The sequence below is a fragment of the Cupressus sempervirens genome, chromosome 10, assembly GCF_028749045.1.
Source record: "Cupressus sempervirens isolate cs-2001-9-10 chromosome 10, ASM2874904v1, whole genome shotgun sequence".
In the NCBI taxonomy this organism is placed as follows: domain Eukaryota; kingdom Viridiplantae; phylum Streptophyta; class Pinopsida; order Cupressales; family Cupressaceae; genus Cupressus; species Cupressus sempervirens.
In genome coordinates this window covers 377,470,105-377,488,438 of record NC_143127.1, presented here as the reverse complement: position 1 = coordinate 377,488,438, position 18,334 = coordinate 377,470,105, and positions in this window count along the sequence as shown.

The window sequence follows — 18,334 nt, the reverse complement described above, 5'->3', positions numbered from 1 at the left end:
AATTATTTTCCTCTAAAGTCCTCTATAGTGAGGGCTAATAATGGCATGGGAAGCTCTGTAGGTGCTCCTTTCTCTACCTCTACTATGGTGATCATTATGTCCCTTTGGCCTCCTATCTACATCAATTTCTCCCTCAAGGAGTCTTAATCATTTATATGGATGGGCATCTATGAAGGGGAATATTCCTCAACCTTGGATGAGGAGCCATGTTCTAGGTTTTGCTTCTTTGTAGTAGGTGAAATTTTTGAAAGCTGTCTCTTGTAGAGAGGCATAAGTTGCACACTTCTTGCCAAAACATATCTAACCTTTTTTTGCAATATGTATTTCCTTGGGCTTATGATTTCTCTACTAGCTAATCTCTTTTCTATTTCAATAGCTTGGTCTGGATAGGCTTGAGCCAAAATTTCTTTCTTCTCATTCAGGGTTTGCATGAACCTAGTAAAATTATTCATAAGCATGTTTATTTTACTACCCCATTACTTTACATCAGCTAGGGGGTCATATTTTGGGTCTAAAGTTAATGAATTGAAGAATCCTACTATACCCTTTACACTTTTCTTTTCTAATCTCTTGTTCTTGCAATGAAAATTCATTCCTAATTATATCTTCAAGATAGTTAAATAATGTTCATAGGATTTAGCCTTTGTTCTATCTTTGAACACATCATAGGATCCTTTAGGATCAATAAAATGAGGGTGGGATTTGGCTATCTAATATCTATCTAGAATTTTACTTAAATACTTCCATCCTTTGTATTGAAAAAATTGTGGATTACAGTGAAAAAAGGAAAAATAGTACCTTTGGATCTGCCCAGGAGCTCCTTCTCTTCAAGTCCTCTTATTTGCCAAAGGAATTCTATGATTTCAACTTTTAATGGTACTTGATAGGGCAAGACATGGGGCTTTCCTTGGAAATTGTATACTCTAAACACAATAGAGATTGAAATGGATGATGTCTCCCCAATTGTGGCTGACCTTCAATCCCTTGGCATGGTCCTTTGGCTTGATCAACTCCAATAATGACTGAGGTATGGTAGGATTATTTCCAATCAATATAATCCTCAACTTAGAAGAAAAGTACCTATCAAATCTAACAAAATTGGCATCATTGACCTTCAGGGTCATACCAACACCCCACAACTGGATTGGTAGTTTTTCTCCATCCTTTTCTGTCTCTAATTGCATATTCTTGGAGAAGACAAACATCCCTTTGTAAAAACATATGGACATCAGCATTGCATACTAGTAGAAGGGTTTTTCAACTTTAGCTTTGCTTATACCTATTAATCCATTGTGGATTTTTTATATTAAATATTTAGCAAAATCAAAAATTGAACTCATGCAATACTATAGTGTTTGGACAATGATAAAAACTATGGACCCTTGAATGTGATCATTCTCATCTATTCCAAAAAGATTTCATAGCGAGAAATACAATACTTGTGCCCTATGATAGAAATACTTCCTTAGTAATGGCTCTAGGGTATTCATTGTAACTAGGGGTAAATGCCCTATCTTCACAAAGTGCTCTTGGAGTGGTCCTCTACTCAAGTATAACCTTTGGGCATCATACCTAGCCTGTAGACCTTCTAGATCAATTTTCTTATGCAATGCATGATTAGGATTTAACCTAAAAACTTCCCTAATCACCTCTTGTGTAACCCTAAAAAGGTTGTCCCCTGCATGATTTTTGACTGTCTTTATTACTGTGTCATACCTTTTTGCTATCATTGTCAATAAATCATCATCGATGAAAACACCATGAACAATTAATTTGCCAATGTCAGATTCCCAAACATTGCTCAGAGGAGTGTCATGTTTTCTCTTAGAGAACTATTTTTTGAAGAACTCTAAACCTCTAGTAGATGTCTTTGCATCTCTTAGCTAGTTTTCCTTATTGTAAAAACCCTTACTGACTTGTAACCTAGGGTTTTTTAGAACGAACTCTTTTACCTTAGCTATTTCATTGATGGACAATGGCAGTTGTTCTAGCAAGTCATCATGTACATTCCTCTACTAGTAATCTACTTTTCCTAGAAAAATCTCATTGTGGAGGAATGTTATCTTATTTATCACAATTCAAAGTGTAATTTCCAAATAATCAATAATTTCAAACACTTACCCACAAATTTACTCACTTCATTGAAAAATTCTATTTGCAACAATTCATGGTCTCAAAAAATGCAATTTGAGCTTTGGTCCTTATTGCACTGTGAATTCTTTATCACTTGGTACTTTGATAATGAGTTGAATCACAAATATTATGCAAATTTTCTCCAAACGAATTTACATTGATCAACATTAATGTCCTAAAAGTCAAATTCTGGTTAGTGCTAAAAATTTAAAATTTGGTAATTGATCTGGAAAGGTTAGATAGTTCTATTTTAAACTTCAAGGGTTGCATTACCTTTTTGGCAAGATGGACATGTGTCATCGTGTCACTTTCTCTCTTTAGCTAAAGTTTGGACGTCTTTAAAATGTGAGCAACAGATGATCGTTGATTTGCATTTGATCAATGATCCTAGAAGATCCTAGTTCTCACTAAATTTCCTTTATGAATTTGAGCCCACTAAGACATGCGTCAAACACTCACATTCTCACTTTGGCTAAGCTTTACACAACTTCAAAAAGTGAGAATACAACAATTGTTAATCATTTGATGATTTGACAGTTGTGATAAAGCAATACCTATCCTTATGTTCTGTATTCTTAGCCAATTAAAACTTGCCACCTAGAATCTCATACTGACAACAACCTTTTGGAAAATCACAACCTAGGCCAGCCCTACCATTTCCACATGTTGTCACGTCGCATTTTCACTTTGGTTAAACTTTATGAAACTTTAGAAAGAAAGAATGCAATAGTCATCGATCATCTAAGATGTAACAACTTCTAGAAATTGAAGTTCTTCTATTGTAGTTAGTGTCCTCAACCAACCAGAACATTCCATTTGGACAACTTATTCTGACACATTTCTTTTTGTGGCCCAAAACTTAGTCTAGTCCCACTATGTCCACGTGGTGACTTGTCACTTTCTCACTTTGGTTAATCTTTGTGCAACTTTAAAAAGCAAGAATGTGAAAATCATTGATCTTCATCTAATCTACAGCTTGGAAGATGCATTGATTTTATTGCTTGAAAACCAAAGATAGGGGCATGTAGGGACAAGTGTCAACTTGTCATTTTCTCTCTTTAGCTGAACTCCATGCAACTTTAAAGTGCAAGAAAATGATGATCATTGAACTGCCTTTGATCAAAAATCCTAAAAATAACTCACCTAGGGTTAAGAACTTAAAATAAAACAACGGGTGGGCTAAAGCAAGGAAAACTAGGGTAAAGAGGATTTTTGAAAAATATTAAAAGGCTACACAAAAAGTATATAATAAAAAAAAATTCAAAGGTTTCTAGGGCTTCGATTTAAAAGTCTTCCTGTGCATATTTGAAAATGCAAACAATGTCAATCAATTTTTAGAAACCTAGGGCACAAATGGAATTAGGGAAAGACAACTGGGGATTTTTCTAGGGCATAATAAATTAAGAGACACACAATCCCTAATTACAAATGGATAACTAGTTTTTTCCCACAACAATTTTGTAGAGGTTTTAACATGTGAAAAATTGGGCTAATAGTAAGAAAACAAAATTTTATTGGACTATAAAATAGATGAAGCTTTTGAATATTTGAAGGGAAAAGTAGCACAATACCCCATCTTATCACTACCTACCTTCAACAAGTTGTTCATAGTAGAGACCGATGCTAATAATCTTGCCATAGGTGCAGTCCTCAATCAGGAGGGAAGACTAGTGGCCTTCTTCTCTAAAAAACTTAATGATTCCAAGAAGAAGTACAATACCAATGACCTAGAACTATATTCTATGGTTTAAGCCCTCAATAAATGGAGGCACTACTTTCTTCCTAAAGAATTCATTTACTATATAGACAATTATGCACTAAGTTTCCTTAACAACCAAGACAAGTTAAGTTGTAGACATATGCAGTGGGTTGAACATTTCCAAGCCTTCACATTCTCTATCAAGCACAAGAAAGGTACTACAAATAAGGTAGCAAATGCTCTTAGCAGGAAATTAAATTTGATTGAAGAAGTGCAAGTATGAAGCTTGGGAATTGATGCCCTCAAAAACCTATAAAAAGATGATCCCAAATTTTAGTGACATCAATAAGGTTTTCTCTACTCTATCTAATGCCTATAATAGTACATATTCTAAATATTTGTTGTAGAATGCCCTTTTGTTCAAAGGAGGTCAACTTTTCATTCTAGGATTCTCCATGAGGGGAAATTTGATTAGAGAAAAGAATTGTGGCACATTAGGAGGTCACTTTGGAATTGATAAGACACTAGAAATCCTAAGAAGAAACTACCATTGGCCTAAACTACCACTAATGTTAGAAAGTTTATTGAGACATGCACTATTTTCCAAAGAGCCAAAGGAGTCAGAACAAACCAAAGTCTTTACTAGTGCTTTCCAATTCCAAAAAAGCCATGGGATAGTGTGAGTATGGATTTTGTCTTAGGTCTCCCAAGAACTAAATAAGGTTTTGATAGCATTTTTCTCATAGTTGACAGATTTAGTAAAATATCTCACTTTGTTCCTTATAAGAGATCTAATGATGCTTCTCATATTGATAACCTATTCTTTAAGGAAGTGGTCAGGACTCATGGATTTCCAAAATCCATTATTTTAGATAGAGATGTGAAATTCCAAGGACATTTTTGGAGAATCCTATGGAAAAAGTTGGGAACAAACCTCTCTTTTAGTTCTACCTATCATCCAAAAATAGATGGGTAGACTAAAGTGGTAAATAGGTCTTTAGGAAATCTTTTAAGATATCTAACCAAACAACATGGAAAAACATGGGATGATATCCTCATTCAAGTAGAATTTTCCTTTAATGATTTAGTAAATAGGTCAACAACAAATACACCATTATAATTGAACTATGGACTTCATCCTAGAGGAGTCATAGAGTTAAGTGATTTACCTAATGTCTTTAAAGTTAGCAGACAAGGTGAAGAACTATCCACATGGATCAAGAAAATCCATGATTAAGTCAAGGATACCCTAAATTAGAACATTGCAAGGTATAAGGAACATGCAAACATGAAGAAAAGGCATGTTGCTTTCAAAGGAGGAGATCAAGTGTGGGCATATCTGAACAAAGCAAGGCTACCTAGGGGACTCACCAAATTGCAAATGAGAAAGATTGGACCCTATTAGATATTGCACAAATTTGGGGAAAATATATATATAATCTCATTGCCCCCAATCATTTCAATTTCTCCTATTTTCAATGTTTTTGATCTCATCCATTTCAAAGGTGATGTAGGATCTAATGATTTAATGTAGGATACTGATGTTGTATAGGAAAAATGGATTGAAGACTTACCACCTATCCAACCATTATAGTTGGAGAAGATTATGGATTACAAAGTAGTAAAACAAATAAGAAAGAAGACCTATACAGATAACATGGTTAAATGGAAGGGTCTTCTTGATGTTGATGCTACATGGATGAGTGAAGAATGTATTTCCAAACATGGAACTTCTATTTAGTGTTGAAACTACAAGAAGAAAGAGTAAAATTTTGAGAGGAGGGGGCCGGGGGGGGGATGTGAATCGGTAGTTTAACCATGGACCCATTAAACTTTCACCACACATTCATCACATGCATTCAATAAATAAGTTGAAATAACATGTAAAGAATATGCATCTAAATCATATAACCATGAAAAAATTCACACACATAACACTAGATATTATTACCAAGAAACCCTCTAAGTGAGAAGGTAAGATTGGGGTGGGGATGACACCCATAAATCTTCACTACTGTAGTAATAAAGTGTATCCAATGAAGGTTACAATGATTTGACAATGAAATGTAATCTACCCTGTTAAAGGCTTACAAAGATAGTTAGGTCTCACCTTGTTAGAGGATTTCAACACCCTATTAGAAGTGTGCCTAGTTAGAGGACTTCAACTTACAACTAAGTAAGCACCTTGTTAAATGATTTCATACAACCTATTAGGACTACTCTATTAAGAGATTTAACTAAATCACTTGTTAAATGTCTCAACATAGATCCTGTAGTTGGCACTTGCTTTTCTGATAATAGATCACATCTAGACAATAATCTTATTGATCTTTTATGATTAGATGTCTCAATGATGTATCCTTTTCTATCCTTTGTTCTTCTCTAATTGATTCTGCAATTCACTCTCACTTCTAAGTCACCTCAAATTCTCTGCAAACTATCTTGTTCACTCCTTCATTTCCATCTGCATGTACTCTCCTCTTTCAACATTGTCAAGAGTTTAGGGCATCATTCTCTTTAAGAATACTTAGGCAGCTTAGGGTTAGGTATGAATCTATAGCTTAGATTCATATATTTTTCTGCTTAAACCTTCCCTTTTTCTGATTGGTTGCATGTAATTGCATAGGGAATCCAAATATAGATTTTTCCTTATCTCCATAATATTGAAATATAATCTTAAGTTATCTCAAAAAAACTTTACATAGTTGTTTGTGCCATTACAAAAAAAATGTCAAAACTGTGTCACTCAGCATATGAAGTCTCTGATGCTTGGCATGCACTATTCTATATACTATGACTTGACACCTACAACAATCAACATCCACTATTTAATCAACTCCTAAATCACTCAGCATGGTCTATCTACTCGGCATTTGAGTGACTCGACACTCATTGTAACTTGGCATAGTCTAATATTTACATGTTGTGCTCGGTATGTATTACTAGTTTTGCATGAATTAAGTAAATGGCTTAAATGTGTTGACACTTACTTGTCAAAACCAATCTAAGATCAAAAATCTCCCCCTTTGACATGAGTGCTAAAAACACTTGAATGTTCATGATCAACCTTAATCCTTTGAGCATAACATATCCATGACTCAACATATATACAAACCTTCAAAATTTCAAAATTTTGCATTAACTTGTATACCTCAAAATTTTATAACTCCCCTTGAGTTAATGTGTTTGATTTTTATCCAAAATCTATTTTAACTTCAATATGTTGTATCTGATACTCTCTCATCTGATACTCTTTCATCTAATATGCTCTCCCTTAGCTGATATCTATCCCCATTTGTTGCTTTCTCTCCAAAAAATAATAAATGTATTATCTCTTCTTTTCTTTATCTCCTTTATTTCTTTATCTCTACTTTTCTATGCTCTGTTGGTGTGCTCCCCCTTTCTTATTTCTCCCTTTTTATTCATGCTCCCTCATATGATATTTATCCATACACTTTGATTTCTCCACCTTTGTGACACTTATGTTAAAAGGGTTATACACCTATGATGTGTTTGTCCAAAAATGATTTGTGGACATCCATTATTATCCTTAGAGTTGCATCCTAGTTATCACATGCAACATCCAATGATTTATTTTGGATTGCAAACTTGGCAGCAAGGTGTACTAGACCATCTAAAGTAGAAAGATTGGGGTCTTTCTTCAATAAAGTTTGAGCATAGTCTAGCTCCTTGTGCATTATTTCTATATGTGGGGTGAGGGTATCTTGAATACTTATCAGTTTGGCTCTAATATAAGCCTCGTCTACTATTAAGATAGCTAACTAACTCTGTATCTAAAGCAATGTTCTGAAATGCTTATCACTCTGAGCTAGATTTGATGGTAGGCTTGTACTTGATGTAGATATTTTGCTCTCCAGACTCGTAATGTGACTTCTGGTCTCTTGGGTGAAGAATGCAGGACTACATAGTTTTGTGTACAATGAGAATATATTCCCAAGTACCTTCTTCACATCCTCAACCTTTATTGCCAATGCAACTTGTTGTAGTGCTATCTTATTGGATATTTTCTCATTTAACTTGCCTTGAAACTTCTTTTCAGATCATTCTAAGAGTTTTGCATTTGTATCAAGGTCTTCATTAGTGAACTTCTCCACTATATTAGTTAGCTATTCTATGAGTGGCTTGGCCCCTTCAGGAGTTGGTAGACTAAATGCAAGTAAAAAGATGTCCTTGATATCTTGAAGTGCTTGCTTCTTCCTATGTTCTCTCCTAAGCATTTGTTGATTCTTTTTCCTTTCCAAGGCTTGTTGCAAAATGCCAATTTGCTCCAATGTCATAGTATCATAGTCATACTTTGGAATAAAAATTTCTTCATCAAGGCTTATGTATCCATAATGAATTACATTTTCTACCTTTGATGAGCTTAGGCTTGGCACTAAGATTTGCAATGGAATGGCTTCTATGCTATGCCTTTGAAGAGTTTGAGTAGAAGGAGTGGCCGATGTTGGTAAGGCTACCAGTGCTTGGATGGCCACTTGTTCTTTCACCTTTTGTATTTTCTCACTCTCTTCAGGCTTGCCCTAGTTTATCATTATGACTTGGCTAGCACCTTGTTCCTATGGTGTAGGTACAAATTAGTCTATCTGTCCTATTTCCTGCTATTGACCTATAATGGTGTCTTCCTCTTCCACCTTCTTCTCAATTGTATCAATTTTAATATTTATATCAACCTTGGTGAATGTATCTACTATTGTTTGAGTTAAAGGTTGTACATCGGTAACTAAAGGGAAGGTTGAAGGTGGTTCTTGTGGATTCATCTTCTCCCTTATGACTTCAGTCACTGCCTTCTGCAATTCCTCTAGACTAACCAAAACTGGATTTTCACAAAGTTTAGCTTAAAGTGTAGACTGATCCAATATCTTATTTAGACCTTCTGTAGTAAGTGTATTGATTTTCTAAGCTGATGCATCACAAACATCCTTAATATTTATAGTTGCAATGATTTTGGTTGTGTCATGAGAATGACTAATTTTCAGCACTTGTGTGTCCTGCATACTCTGTTCATCTTGTTGCTTCCGAGCTGTTGCCTTAACATCCTTTTGGTTCTCTATCTATTCCCCAATTGTATTATCTTTATCATTGTGTTCCTCCTCATCATCTTCCTTGTCATTATCATTATCATTATCATTATCATTATCCTTATCATCATTTTTACCCTCTGAAGGCTTAGATTCTCCTTGCTTCACAGTGGTCAACCCATAGATATGTTTCCATATTTGAGTTGATTTCTTGATCAAATCTTCAATTTTATTTTGAAGAATGTTGATGGCTCTATATTTAGGTGTGAATCTAACTGCATATTTCTTAACTACCTTAGCAATTTGTCCCTTTGTCAACTCTAGCATTACTTGGGCTAATGTTGTTTCTCTAATTTGTCTTTCCACATTTAGACAATGATGCCATTTTTACTCAATATCATATAAGCCTTTTGGTGTTGAGTTAGAAAATTCTAGTGGAGTGTTCTTAAACTTTGACATCGTGGCATATAATGCCTCTTCCAATTGGTTTTTCTCTTCTTTTCCTAATTTATCAAAATCAATATGTCTAAAACTAGATAAGTGTACATTGCTCTTGACATTTTCACGTAATTTCTCAAGATCAGAGAGAGGATTGTGACTTACCACCTTGAATTGACTGTTATCATCTAATTTTGTCTTCTCTTCATCATAATCTAGTTGAGCCACATATTTCCTTCTCTATCTTTTCTACTACTGTCCACCTTTCTCTATTTGTTTTGACTTTTCCTTGGCCTTTTGAGTGTTTGCACATGTATTGGCTCTGGTGGTAGGTGCAATGGGCTTATCTTGGATAGGTTTGACAATCTTCTTTTCCTTTGTCATAGGCTATGCCTTTGTCTTCCTTTTCTTTGACTCGATAGCAGTAGGTGCTTCCTTTGCTTCTTCTCCCTTGGCACCTACAATCTCCTCTTCTTCCTTATCTTCTCACATGCCTTGAGTAAGAGCTAGAGGTTCTTGTGCTTGTGTTTGTTCTTCCTCTTCTTCCTCTTCTTCTTCTTCCTCTTCCTCTTCTACACCTTCTCCAAACTTTACTTTTAGCTTCTTAACCAACTTATTCTTCTTCTTGAGTGTTGAGGCAGTATTTAATTCCATGACAATCTTTGATTTCACCATCTCATAGTTTCCAAAAAATTTAGTAGTCTTATCTACTTCCTTTGTAGGTAGGTCCATTATGGCTATTGAGGCTTCATCAACATTTATCTCATACCCTAAGGGTCTCAACCATCTTACCTTTGGTGTGGTAGGTTGCACAAATGTGTAGTTAGCATCAACAAGAAAACATTCATTATTATAATGTTTCTCCACTAAGGAAATTGGAATCATAAGTCTCTGCTTCATTGAATTCTTGAAATCTTCAAAGTAACTAGTCATCATTGTTTCAAACTTTTCTCCTAGCTATTCAATGTATTCATTAATCTGCATTGTAGTTGATCTATTTGTCTTCCATCCTACAATACCAAATGAGGGGAATGTATTTTGTACATAAAAGAATATAAAAACTAGCATAAAACCAAATTTTCACTATAAACTCTTTGTTTTCCTTATAGCTCCAAGGTTCTCCATTGTTGTTGTAGCTTAAGTTCTGCTAGATCATATGTATGATCTTTCTTGACAATTTTGTAATCAACATCCACAGCTATGAAAGATACACTATTTGATTTGCTATATTGATAGAATTTGTGTGAGATTACCCTTACAACAATGTTTATCAATGTATCAACAATGGTATCTATTGTCATGCCTCTCTTATTCCATTTTTCTCCAGTGTTCTTTTTAATGACTTCCTTGTAATCACTCTTGAGTGTCTTTGGTCGATCTAGGGTTGGGTAGCCAGTAACCCTATGAATTATTCTCTTGGATATTTTGATAGGTCCTCCCTCAAGCCATAAAGAACCATCGTGAATTTGACTCAACACATTTTGAATCCACTCTAATTTCAATACATTACAAAAATCTAGGGCTCATGTTAAATCCTTTCTTTCTACAATTTTGTATTCTTCCTTTAGAACATTGCTTTCACACAATCTATTGTATGCATCCCTTATTTCCATGTCTCCAGTGCTTCCTATCTTACAATTGTAGCATTTCCTCACATCTTACACCATTATCATATTTGGTGGGATCATTGACAATGCGCTAGAAGGATATTGTTTATAGGCTATGTCAAGAATGACCTAAAATACAGGCTACTTAACTTCATTACTAACTAGCTGAACATTAAAACTTCTCTTCGCTCAATTTTTTTTGAACTAGATGCCATCTTGTCAAATTAGAGTTTATGAAAATTAAAAATGCATAGCTTGGCTACTGATAAATACCTTGGGGATTTGTCAAATTGGTGTGAAATCATTGCTATAATCTCTATAAATGCATTGAATGGGTTTCTGAATTACCTTCTACTCTACTCACTCTTTCTCAAATTTGAAATGACGAAGAAATGAGCTCAAATTGATCATATAGCCTTCAAAAACCTTACATTTAATGTTGAGTGCTTACACAATTGTAAGCTCAGTAATAACCAATTTTGGGTTCACTAGGCATCCATTGATGTCTCCATCACTCGACAGCTACTATGAGCTCAGCGTCAACTATGTAGATAGACAGGTCAACATCTTCTTACATTTCAATCAACACATATAAGAAACTTTTCATAGTCAACAACAACATGAAAAAATTAAAGATTTGTCTTGAATTTCTAACAATATCTTGCATCTTCATTCATGCTAATTTTGTCTTTTCAGTACTATATCCTTTTGGAATTGATGCATGATATAACCTTTAAATGTCAGTCCCATATACCTCTTGTTTTCCTAGTTTGATGAGGTGTGATCACTTGACCCATTGGGTGAAGTGATCCCTTCTCCATTTGTAGTGTTGCAAACATCTTTCTTTTTCCATGTTTTGTTCATCTCATCTCTAATGTGTTCGACATCTACCTTTCCTTTAGCTTTATTAAATTCACAACTTGGAGCCTTTGACCTAGTTGGACAATATTTACCAATGTGACTAGTCTTCAAATAGCTAAAACATATATTTTGACTCAACCACCTTTTGTAATTGCCACTAAAGTGTTTCCTAATACAATTCTTAGGAAAATGTTCATATTCTTAAAAATAATGATAGCTATATCTTGTATTATAATCCCAATTGTAGGAGATCCCATTATTTCATACCTTTGTTGGATTGTTTGATGACCAAATAGATTTGGATATGCATTCAAAAGGTCTATATCCATACTTCTAATAGTTGTAGAAACATCCTTCAAATCTTTGTTTATGCATGGTTCTAGTTCTGCATTCATGTGCTTGGTGACCTTGCTTGTTGCACTTATGACAATAAGCCATGTTCATAGGCTTGAAATTCTCTTTTATACTTGTGCTCCTGCACACATTAGTAGTATGTCCTTTCTTACCACAATTATAGCAAGTAGGTTTGAAGTTCTTACCTTTGATGTTCCTATCTTCTACAACGTTGGATGATTCTCTTCTTCAGTGCTTGTGTAGCCCAATCCTAATGTATCATTGTTAGGTCTAGGGGATCTCAATAATTGCTCAAAGTATTTGATGACTTCATTTGACTTGTTGAAATTTTTAGCAAATTCTTTTTCTCTCTTTAGGTCACTCTACAATTGTTCATTCTACAACTTCAATGTAGTTACCTCAATGTCCTTAACATTCAATTCATAGTTGGCATTCATCATTTGACTTAGAGTATCCAATTACATGTTAGAAATCTTGGCTAGCTCTATTGACTTTTCTTCCAATCTATTGAACATAATTTTTTTCTCTTCTTCAATCATGGCTTTGTCTTCCATAGCCTTCTTCTTTTTTTTAGTCACCTCACATAGTAGTATAGCTTGAGATTTCTTATTTCCTCAGCTTGGATTCTGTTCTTTTCCATTAGATCCCCAATAGCTACATCAAATTCATTGGAGTCACTATCTACAAATAGCTTGGTAGTGTCTATCTCTTTGTATAGTGTGTCATTCTCTGTAATAGCAATATCTTTCCTTCTCTTCAAGGATTTCTTTGGTTCCTCTCTTGCTTCATTTAGTTGATATAGTATTTGATGTATTTCAATCTCCTAGTTTTCAATAGTTTTTCTCAACTTGTAGACTTCCATTTCAAGATCTTTCCTCAAAGTTACAAAGCTTCTCTTTTAAAGAACAAAGCTTTGATACCAGTTATTAGAATTACAAGGGGAAAGACTAAACTTCTGAGAGGGGGGGTGTGAATCAATATTTTAACCTTTGACCCATAAAAATTTCACCATACATTCATCACATGTATTCAATAAGTAAGCTGAGATGAAATGTAAAGCATATGTGTTTAAATCATATAACCATGCAAGCATTCACACACATAACACTAGATATGAACCAAAAACCCTCCAAGTTAGAAGGTAAAACTAGGTTGGGGATGACACCCACAAATCCTCACTGGTATAGTAATAAAGTGTATCCAATGAGGGTTACAATGATTTGACCATGAAACATGATCCACCTTGTGAAAGGTTTGTTCTATTAAAGGCTTAAAAAAATTGTTAGGTCTCAACTTGTTAGAGGATTCCAACACCCTATTAGAAGTGTGCTTGGTTAGACAACTTCAACTTACAACTAAGTAAGCACCATGTTAAAGGATTTCATACAACCTATTAGGACTACTGTGTTAACAGATTTAACTAAAATCACCTGTTAAAATGTCTTAGCATAGATCTTGTGGTTGGAACTTGCTTACCTGATAACATATCACCTCTAAACAATAATCTTATCAGTCCTTTACGATCAGATGTCTCAATGCTATATCCTTTTCTATCCTCTGTTCTTCTCTAACTGATTCTACAATTCAATCTCACTTCTAAGTCACCTTGAATGCTCTGCAAACTATCTTGTTCACTCCTTCAATTCATTCCATATTTAATCTCCTCTATCAACATTGTTAAGAGTTTAGGGCTTCATCCTCTTTAAGAGGACTTAGGTGGCTTAGGGATAGGTATGAATCTACAACATAGATTCATCCATTTTGCTGCTTGAACCTTCCCTTTTTTTGATTGGTTGCATGTAATTACATAGGGAATCCAAATATAGATTTGTCCTTATCTCCATAATATCGAAATATAATCTTAAGTCAGCTAAAAAATGGTTTACATAGTTTTTTGTACCCTTACAAAAAATATGTCAAAACTATGTCACTCGACATATGAAGTCTTTGATGCTCAACATGCACTATTCTGTATATTATGACTCAGCACCTGCATCGCTTAGCATCTACTATTTACTCGGCTCCTGAATCACTTTGCATGGTTTATTTAGCTTGGCACCTGAGTGACCTGGTATTCATTATAACTTGGCATAGTCTAATATTTACATGTTGTGCTTGACATGTATTATTGGTTTGACATGAACTAAGTAAATGGCTTAAGTGTGTTGACACTTGTCGAAACCAATTTCAGATCAACATTTAGTAGTTACTCTCAAGTGGGACTTGAGTTTTTAAAATAATGGAGTATGGTACAAGAGAAGGTATTCCTTCAGTCTCTTTGGCATCCATTATAGAAATCTCTTCATGAGTTTCACTCAAGGGCATTCATGTCTGAGAGCCTTATGTAACTATTAGAAGTAGTGTTACATTTGAAATATGACTACTTGTAAGGCCTAGTCACCATTGGTGTTATATAAAACATGGGTTTTTGACTATGGTCATTAGTAAAATCTTAGTTCTAGGATAGGGCAAGTGTGCTTTTAGGATTCTAAACATGTTTTAGGTACCTATGACACTATAGGAAGGTCCTAGTATGGTTATAGAGCACATTTTGGAAAAAATTCAAAAAGTTGCACTTGACAACAAAAGTTGCTTAGCAACTTTTCCATAATTGCTTCCCAATAGTCACAACCTTTCAAAATCAGTTGGATTAGTTGGGAAAGGTATTATTTTAGCCCTTTTAGTTTGGTGGAAGATATAGAATGTAATTTGCATTTGAAAAGCAATACAAACTCCCTATTTTCTTTGTAATCATGTTGTGACACGTGCGTATATAGACTAGTACAGATTGGTAGAAGAAAATGAATTACTAGATCAACATCTAGGATGTTCTAGGAGGATATATCAATTGGTTTGAAGAGTTTAAGTGATCTGAGTCAAAAGATATTCATACATCTTTCTCAAGTGCGCCAAAACCCTTGTTTCATCGATAGTTTTTGGAAGAAATGCCCTAACTTTCTTTTCCATTGTGGGAACTTCATGCCACTCAAAAAAATGCAAGTTAGGTTGGTGTCCTATATGATTCTAGAAGGATGGGAGATGGGGATTGCATTTCCTATTTTTGCAAACCAGCCTTAGGTGAAACATTACTATGTGTTTGGTTATGGGTCACAACAGACATTAAAGTGTTAGAGGCATTTTGGGGATGGATAAAACATGTCTGATGGTAGACTACAATCTTTTATAGAGACCTCCAAGTATCTCAATTGGTGATTAATATTGGAAACTAGAATGGTGTGGACTTCCTTCACAAACCTAACCAATTAGGTCTATTAGGACTATTTGTTGCATTTAGGGTTTGGTGATCATCTGATTGATTGAGACTCTAAAACCTTGGATTATGAAACAACTTCAAAAGGGTGTTTGGATATCAACTTTTTTTGCTAGGTCCTTTGGAGAAGTTTCAAACTAAGTACAAATTTCACCATTGGTAGGGCTAATAGGGGTTACTAGTCTTAAAACCTAAAATTATTGTTTGGGCTCTTGGGCATAGGGTAGGCTATTGTAACCCATAATTTTGAGACTAGTAGATGTTTAGGAACCTTTCCATTCCTCTTTTAACATCAAGGTTTTCATTTCATGAAAATTCCAAGTATTTGGTTGTGTTTTGCTAAAAGACCTAGTTGTAGTCCTTGGAGTGCCTAGTTTGATGTTTAGTTGTAGGATTGTACAAAGGTATATAGCCCTCTCTCAAACCCCTTTTGGGGTATAGAAGAAGTTATAAGGACACACCACATCAAATTTTCCTAATTAAGGGAGGGCTCTACATTAGCAACCTAGTCAAGCAATGTAACACAAAAAAGCTTTATAAGATCAAAGATCATATCAGATTGGAAAGAGGAGATCCAAAATCAACTTATCAAAAAAAACCAAGGATTAGGAACTAAATCAATTTCAATAGGTTGAGATAGGGTAAATCTCTTAACATAGTGGTTTTAATAGATCTTTGTAAATCTCCTAACAGAGTCCTTACTTTATTGTAAGTGTGAAATCCTCAACAAGGTGAGATTTGATAGTCTCAAAATATTTTAATAGGGAAATCCCCTCATAAGGTAGATCCTTGGATATGATCAAACATTGTAACCCTAATAGGTTAACTTTATTACTACAATAGTGAAGAGTTGTGGGTGTCATCCCCAACCAATTTTTACCTTCATTCTATAGTATTTTTGGGTAACCAAAATTATTGTATCATGTGATTACTCTTCATGCATGTGATTGATAGATTAGATCTATATGTTATTACAGTTTGATTACATAAGTTATGCATGTATAAGAAATTGGATATGAAATGGTAAATGTGGTGAATGCATTATAGAATTATTGAAAAGGTTAAAGTGTTATAGTTCCTGATTCACCCCCTCATTTCAGTATCTTAATGTCAAATTAAGACTTCCAACACATTTTTAGTGTTAAGCATTTCATGATCACACTTTGAGAACACACTTTTTCCTCTTTTCTCCTCTTTCTCCTAGGTGAAACTAAAGTAGGACCTAACAAGTCCTCCTTGATTTCCCTTTCCGTCATATATCTTCTGAGGTAAGTTTTAATCTATGAGTATCCTCCTCCTACTAAAGCTCATATCCTAGATTTGGTCTCAGATTATAATTCCTAAACACCTATGACACCCCTAACTTATGCCAACCTCGACACTAGAACATAGAGACACATAATGTTAACCTCCTAGTCTAGGTCAACCTAGGTTGACCTAGTCTAGGTCAAGGTAGACATAGGTCAACCTAATCTAGGTCAAGGTCAACCAATGTCAATTGGTCTAGGTCTAGGTCAACTAGGTTGACTTTGACCAAGAGATTCTTGTGATTCTAGTCCTAGTGCTATTTTACTTCTCCGATAAAATCTTGCTTGTGTAGTAAGCTCTTAGAGGGTAGTTTTGTAAAAATTGAAAAAATCAACTATAAAAAGACATCAAACCCCTTATTTATGCACGATGAAAGTGTACACACCCAAAAATGGAATTACTAACAAATATATGGATTAATTATTATTCTATTAATTAAGGGTTTTCTAATTATTTGAATCTTTGCATTATGTAATCATTCTTGGATATGAATTCAATAATTAAATTTATTTAATTAATTAACCTTTAATCAATTGATCATTATTAGCCAATTAAAATCAATTTTTGAAATCCAATATTTTAAATAATTATCATTAATCATTTAAATTAACTAATTTATTTTTCTTAATTAAATTAATTTTCAAGATTAACTTAAGTTAATTTCATCTCAATTTTAAATAATTTCAACTTACAATCAATTCCATTCAATTCTATTTAATGTCATTTAATCTCAAGTAATTTCATCTTTCTAATTTGATTTAGTTTTTAATTCAATTAAATTTGCTAAAATCTTAAAAGGGAAAAATATATGCTGAAACATTAATTTGAAAAATTAAAATACTCAGAAATAAGAATATCGCTATTGTTGAAAATCATTTATTCTTTAAAATTGGAGAAAATGAAGTCTTTCCATTTTCATCTTTTTGAAACTTATCTTGCCAAAAAATTCAAAATATCTTCAATGTTTTTTTTCTTTTAAATTGGAAACTTTGCAAAATCTTATTCAGTCTAATATCTTCTTGTTTGTCGATCTTGATTTTCTTTGATTAATCTTGATCATCCATTTTAACCACAAATTCTATACAAGAAACCATCTCTTTCTCTCTTTCATTCAATTCTATATCAAAATTATGTAGGTTTTTAACCGATCAAGTATCAAACTCGTGTTAAATTTTCAATCATTCCTTGTCATATATTTTATCACATTTCTCAGAGCTCAAAGTCAAAGTGTAGCCAGAATCTCAATTCAATGCACACTTCATGTGGACAAAGAGAAGCAATAGAGGTAGAATCTCAATTTAGTGCACACTTCATGTGGACAAAGAGAAGCAACAGAGGATTGGAGGGTTTATTAATTTTCATGTATTCATTTTATTTTATTTTATTTGTGATAATGATTTCATTTTAGTTATTTGTAAGGTTAAATAGATTTTTTTAATTAGTAAAGGGCAAGTTCCCTATATATTATATTTCAAATAGTTTTACAATTTTTTTACCTCATTCAAAGTGCAAGCACTAAGGGGAAACTAACGAAAAGAAAATTACCCCCAATATTGTTTGGGACATTATCATCTTGTCTACATATTGGTACATTTTCCTTTTTTTCTTAACAAATGTCTTTGGG